Here is a 7,460-nt window from a genome sequence, read left to right on the forward strand (position 1 = left end):
TTCCCAAGGATTCTATTCTACTCCCTTTATAATAACAAAATAAATAAAAGTTTAAATGTTTACAATTTGGAATAATAAATATTAAGAAAATATACTGATACATGGCTCCCTGATTGTTATTCTTTAATTGTAATTCTTTTTTTTTTTTAATTGTAATTCTTTTATGTTAAATAGTGTTAGGGCATCAGATCACCCTCATTCTATACTGTGAAGATCAACTGCAGTTAATTAACTACCATTCTCAAAACCAAGAGCAAGAAACATCTCTATTTCCAGGGAATCCTACCATTTTAAGAAGACAAGACAAATGCCTTCTCCTTATTCACTTACAAAATATTTTCAATATTATTGCATAAGTTATAGGAACTCATTGTAGACAAATCAGAAAATATGGATAAGCTAAAAACATTTGTCCTCCTTACTGGCCTTTTTTCTCAGATTGAGCAGGTGTTTAGTAGATCTGTACTTTTCCTTGTGGCTATGTCTTAATGAGTAGAAACATGGCATTCGCAAGGTAGAAACTGGGCACTTAACTACCTTTAAAAAGAATCCTGTGTAAGAGTGGAGTGTGTATGAGGGCATCTCTTCTTTTTTCCCCTCTACTCTTTGTTTTCACAAAATAAGTTCTCTTTCACACTACTATATATAAAATAGGTAACCAACAAATACCTACTATATAGCACAGGGAACTATATTCAGTATTTTGTAATAACCTGTGATGGAAAAGAATCTAAAAAAAGAGAGATAACTGAATCACTTTGCTGTATAACTGAAACTAACACAACATTGTAAATCAACTATATTTCAATACGTTTTTTAAGAAAAACAAAAACAACCCCAAATAAGTTATCTCTGGGTCTGCTCATGGTGCCCAGTATGAAGACTTTCTCTCCACCTCCTCTTCTGTGTCCCCAAACTTTCTCATTTCAGACAGTTGGTGGTGGGGATTCCCCTCTTTCTCACATATTTTCACCAGCAAAAGAAAAAAAAGGGGGGGGGGTGGTGGGGAGAGCTGACATAATCACCTTGGTGCTCTTCTCCAAGCCTTTGTTTGATTCTTAGGAAGCCCAGAGACAGTGATTTTCCTAAAGTCCCTCAGCTAAAGGGTGGGAAGGACCAGGGCTGGGATCTCTCCTTTCCAAGCCCACCACCTTCTGGATACTCTCATCTTGCTGCTGCTGCTGCTGAGTCGCTTTAGTCATGTCTGGCTCTGTGTGACCCCATAGACGGCAGCCCACCAGGCTCCCCCGTCCCTGGGATTCTCCAGGCAGGAATACTGGAGTGGGTTGCCATTTCCTTCTCCAATGCGTGAAAGTGAAGTCGCTCAGTCACGTCTGACTCCTAGTGACCCCATGGACTGCAGCCCACCAGGCTCCTCTGTCCATGGGATTTTCCAGGCAAGAGTACTGGAGTGGGTTGCAATTGCCTTCTCGGACTCTCATCTTAGCAAATGTCTAATCTGTATTTAACTACTTTTGAGAGGAAGAAGACATGTTCCAAAATTATTAACAAAGACAAGAATACAGATAGGGGTAACCAAAATAAACCAAAGCTTCCCCCAAAGCATTTTCCCTTAAATTTAAAGATTACTTGTGACTTTTATGAAGTGTGATTTGAAAAAAAAAAAAAAGCATATATTCCTGATTTCAATTTCCCCTAAAATTTCTCATGTCAGGAACTGCAGGCTAATTTTTTGCTGTCTGGTTTGGCAAGACTCCAGAAGTTCCTAGAGTGGAGCCCAGTCTAAAATTCCAATGAGGGCATTCTTGTTACCTTGTTAGGCCTTGCGGGAAGCTGGGGAAGAGGGGAGAGGGCAGCTGTGAACCCCGCCAGGCCCAGGGGTGCACAGTCTGGGTGGGGCCATGAAACATTCTGAGATACATCAAAAGTCCAAATAGATACCATCGAAAGAATTTTCTGGTATATTAAAATTGAGTTTCTCCAGATTACACAGAAAAGTTTTCCCAGCAGAACTTTGTTTTACAAAAATGATGTGTTCTTTTCAATGTGTTTACAGGCTTACTATGTGAGGGCTTACTATCTGCAGGGGCTCCAAAGATAAAGTGCAGCTGTTTTGGCAAAGTTGTATATGCTAGAGCATGATGATTCAACTTCTGAAAATTTGCCAAGACTCACATTGTAAGGGAAATTTGGGCACAGAAGGTGAATATTGACTAGGAACTTTCTTCTAACCCTGGCTGGCTCGGATGGTGCCAATGCTGAAAATAAAAACCATGAGGAAATCAGAAGACCCATGAAGAGCATCACATAGCTCAGATTTGGCCCTTCCCCGATTTGAAAAAATTAGGTCATCAGAAGAAGAAGTGACAAGTTAAACACTATTTTTTATACTAAGCAGTATTTTTTACTGTTTCTTAAGAAACATTGCCTGTTTCTTAACATTCTTGAGACACAGTTATGAAAAGCATTGTGTCCCTTTTTTCCTTCCTTCCCTCCCTTCCTTCCTTTGTTAAAATCGCTGTTTGCACCACCTTGGATAAGCTCAGTATCAACAACCAGTTACCACAGACTTTGGGCACTTATTTAAAAACACTGAGTCATTCATTCACAGCTCAACATTTAAAGAATAAGTGGTAAAAACTGCTTTTCGTTTGGGTATCAAATAAAGAGTTTTCTACAACTGCTCCCTAAGTAAGTGCTTAATAACCCCCTGAGATCAAAGTCATTTTCCTATGCTGTTATGATTTTTTTTTTTTTTTTTTTTGGCCAAATTACAGCATGTGGGATCTTAGTTCCCAAGAACCCGTGTCCTCTGCATTGGAAGCACAAAAGTGCGGAATCTCAGCCACTGGATTGCCAGGGAATTCTCAGCCCCCATCCTTTGAATACATTTACAATTCATTTATTTTGCAAGTTTTACAAATTATACCAGCATACTTGTCCATGAAACTCCAGAAAGCTAACGAGTCTAGTTGAGTTGGCAAATCCACACTCTGACTGGTCTTCAGTTTTCTCTTCATCCTTTTTTCGGTGCAGAAGCAGATGAGTTTTTTCTTCTTCAGTTCAAGCTATGCTTTCAAATAGCTACAGTGTGAAATTATGCCTCCCAAAATACTGTATCATCTGGCAAAAGCTTATGGAATAAAGCCAGACATTGGATTCTCACTTCACTTAGAATAAGATCCAAATTCCTTGACAGGACTGAAGGAGCATGTCATCTGCCATCTGTCGCCCCTTCTCATTCCACAAGTGGCTCAGATGGTAAAGAATCTGCCTGCGATGCAAGATACCTGGGTTCAATCCCTGGGTCGGGAAGACCCTCTGTAGAAGGATATGGCTGAACCCACTCCAGTATTCTTGCCTGGGGAATTCTGTGGACAAAGAGTCGGACATAACTGAGCAACTAACACTTTCTTTTTCATGCCGGAAGCCACCCCCTACCCTTCAGTCATGCCTCCTTTGGCTTGGGGTACCAAACACTGTTTTCCACTCCAGGGCTTTGAAGACGCTGGTGTGTCCATCTGGAACCGTCTTGCCCAACTCCTTGCCTGTCTGCTTCTTTCTTACATTGTGTCTCAGTTTAAATGTCACCTCCCCAGAGTGGCTTTCCCTCACTACCCATCTAAAGTAGAGCTCCCCCGCCTTCCCTGGTGGTCCAGTGGCTGAGACTCCACGTTCCCAACGTAGGGGGCCTGGGTTCAATTCTTGGTCAGGGAACGAGATCCCACATGCCACAACTAAGACCCAGCACAGCCAAGTAAATAAATACATAACAACAAAAAAATAAAAAAATAAAAGTAGACCTCTCACCGGGCAAAGGGTACAAACTTTCAGTGATAGGAGAAGTTCTGAGGATCTAATGTATAACATGGTGGCCCTAGTTGGTAACACGTGTGTTAGTTGCTCAGTGGTATCTGACTCTCTGCGGCCCCATGGACTGTAGCCCACCAGGTTCCTCTGTCCATGAAATTCTCCTGGTGAGGGGGTTGCCATTTCCTTCTCCATGGTAGCATTATATTGTATTTTTTAAAAGTAAATATGAAAAAATAAAAATAAAAAGTAAATATGTACGGTGATGATGGGTGTGTTAATTAATTTGGTGGGGGCAACTGTCTCACGATGTATATCCAACATTTTAAAAATACTATACAATTTCATTTGTCAATTATACTTCGTTAAAGCAGGAAAAGATAAAGCAGAACTCTGCCCTCGCCTCCCCCTGCAACCCATCTCTGGGACAGACCCTGTTTAATTTGCTTCACATCCCTACCATGCCACTCTTGGGCCTCATCCAGGTTGCCCTGCCACACGCTGCATTTCTGCCCAACGTCAGACACTGGCGCCTTTTCAGAGCCTTCTTCACAAGCCTGAGCTCCAGATGGGGGAGGGCTGTCACTGATAACGTGTTATTTATTTTGTGAAAATTCTGACCTTTTGAAATGAAGCAGGATTGGATGGGATTCGTGTGACAGCATGTTGGCAAGGAAGGCGTGTGAATCACAAAACTAAGACAATGAGCGGTACCGACAATGTCAATGCTAGAGTGATGGAGGGCGGGGGTCTGGCAGAAAGTTGCTGATAGAAGAGGAGACAGAGCTTGGATTTGCAGTGAAGACATCAAAGAGGATAGATATGAGGAAAGACTTTTGAACTATTAGAACTAATATGGTGATTAGTTCATTCGGTAAGAAACCAAAGCTCAAGACTTTGGAGAGACGTCAAGTCAGAGTAAAGACTACTTGAGTTTTGGAGGTGACGGGAAAGAGGGAAGGAAGTAAACGGAAAACCAGCCAGGGATGAAAGAGGACGTTTTGGATTTGTTTTGGAGTGCTTGTTGTTGCTCTTGGTTTTAAGGGGTGGAGACGTAGGTGGCTAAGGGGTGTAGGACAGGAGAGACCAAAGCCTGACTGTAATTAGATGACAACTTCCCAGAAAGAGAGGCAGCCTGGGGGGAGGAGAGGAATTGTCCAGAATGACCATCACAGGATAGATTGGTGAGGTTTTACTTGCCTCCTTTAGTCTTAGCATCATATTCGAGGGTATAATTGCCATATAATAACGGCACATACTTTAAGTGTACAGTTGTTAGTACAGGTGTGTGTTAGTCAGTTATGTCTGACTCTTTGTGACTCATGGACTGTAGCCTGCCAGGCTCTTCTGTCCATGAAATTCTCCAGGCAAGAATACTGGAGTGGGTTGCCATTCCCTTCCCCCGGGGGTCTTCCTGACCCAGGGATCCAACCCTGGTCTCCTGCCTTGCAGGCAGATTCTTTACCATCTGAGCTACCAGGGAAGTCGAAGTGTTGACAGGTATACACCCACGAAAGAATCATAATCAATAAGGTGAACATAGTATGTCCTGTGCCCTTGGACTGTCTTCTCCCTGCTCCTCCCCTACTATGTGTTACTTTCTTGTCAAGATAAACTAGTTTGCATTTTCCAGAACTGTACATAAATAGAACCGTACAAGTAATTTTTGTTTTTGTTTTTTGGTCTAATTTCTTCCACTCAGTGTATCATTTTGAAATCCAACTATGTTGTTGGGTGTATTCATTCTTGTTTATTGCAAAGTAGTTGTGTTAGTTTTCTGTGGCCATCGTAACTGATGACCACACATTGGGTGGCTTTAAACAACAGAAATTTATTCTCTCTGGAGGCCTGAAATCAAGGTGTGGACAAGGTTGGTTCTTTTTGAAGGCTCTGAGGAAGAATCCGTTCCATGATGCTCTTCTCCCTGCCAGTAGTCCTTGGGGTTCCTTGGCTTGTGGAAGCATCACTCTGATCTGTATCATAAAAATGGAGGATGGAAAAAGACATGGAACAGAAGGACTGATGGAAGAAGGTGAAGAGATGAGAGCATAAGAAAAGTGTCAAGGGGAAGAGAGGACAATGCTACCACTTAGCCTTCCATCAGCAGTTTTAGTTTCTCTTGGGAGCAGTTTATGTGGATTTACGACTTTTTAAAATTTTTATTTATTTTAATTGGAGGATAATTACAATATTGTGATGGTTTTTGCTGTATATCAACATGAATCGGCCACAGGTATACATGTGTTTCCCCCCAATCCTGAACCCCCCTCCCACCTCCCTCCCCTCCCTACCCCTCTGGGTTGTCCCAGAGCACAGGCTTCAGAAAAAGAAATTTTTCTGTTCCAGCAAGCAGATTGCTCTCAACTGAAGAGGCCCCACCTACCCTGAGCAGTGAGTCTGGTGGATGCCACGGCTGAACACTAGGTGGCGCACTTGCACTCGCTGGGGTCTGACATCCTAGGGCTTTAGGAACCTCTGTGGCTGGGACACCCGCTTCTGCTGTTCGTGGGTGACTTCCCACATTTACAAATAAAGCTGAGCCTAACCCTCCCTTTCTGTCCTAGATCTCTATCATCCCACTCATCTGCCTTTTGCGGCGCGAGCCTTCTCCAAAGGGCTGTCAATGGCTGCCGTCTTTACATCACACTTCCCATGAAAACCTGCCCCCGACCTCCGCCCGCCCCACCGTCAGACGTCTGTCTCAGCACCCCGCTGCCATCTACAGTCTCCAGCGGTGTGATGCCACACTCCTCTGCCTCACAGATGCCTCCTCCTCAGACTCCTTGGCTGGCCCCGTCCCTTCTAGGCCATCTCCTTAGTCTATCATGGTCCTTGGAACCAGGACTTCCAACGCCAGGTCATAGATATTGCTGTTTCCGTCTTGGTCTTTCCTGGACTGCTTACTCTGGGGGAAGTTAGCGGATCCAGCATGAGGACACTCAAGCAGCCCCATGAAGAGGTGGACAAGGAGGTCTTTGCCAGCAGCTGTGAGTGAACCGCGTCGGCAGTGGATCCCCCATCCCCAGTCAAGCTTTCAGATGAGTGCAGACCCTGCTGAGGGCTTGACTACAGCCTCCTGGGAGATTCCGACCCACAATCACCCAACTAAGTTGCTACCAGATCCCTGACCCTCAGAAATTGTCTCAGGTAATAACTGGTCAGCTCAACATCACTAAACTTTGGGGGTGATTTGTTATGTAGCAGGAGATAACAGACACACCCATGCCTATCTCTCTGACCTCATCTTTCGTACTTTCTCACAATGCCTCCCACCATGCTTGCCTGCCTCCTGTGCCTGGAATACACCAAAGTTGTTCCTGACCAAGGCCCTGGTCCCTCTTGTTCAGATCCTGTTACCCTGGGTCTTCTCATGCTGGCTTTTTCCTGTCAGTAAGGACTTAGTCTGCTCTGACCACTCCTTTAGAGTTAACCATTGCCCCATCACCATCCGTCACATTGCTCTTTTATTTCCCTTATATAATAGCATTCATCATTAAGCATAATTAACTTTTAAAATTGATTTATTTATTCATTATCTGAGCAGGAAAATGCTCTTATATGTACCATAGCATCTTTTGTGCCTTGAAAGATCAAAGAAACAAAATAGGTGCTCAGTAAACATTCACTAAATAAAACAATGAATAAAAGCTTTAAAATATGGTTTATTGGAGCCATAATCTTTAAGAAGA

Source organism: Cervus elaphus, chromosome 7, assembly GCF_910594005.1.
Source record: "Cervus elaphus chromosome 7, mCerEla1.1, whole genome shotgun sequence".
NCBI classification, from domain to species: Eukaryota; Metazoa; Chordata; class Mammalia; order Artiodactyla; family Cervidae; genus Cervus; species Cervus elaphus.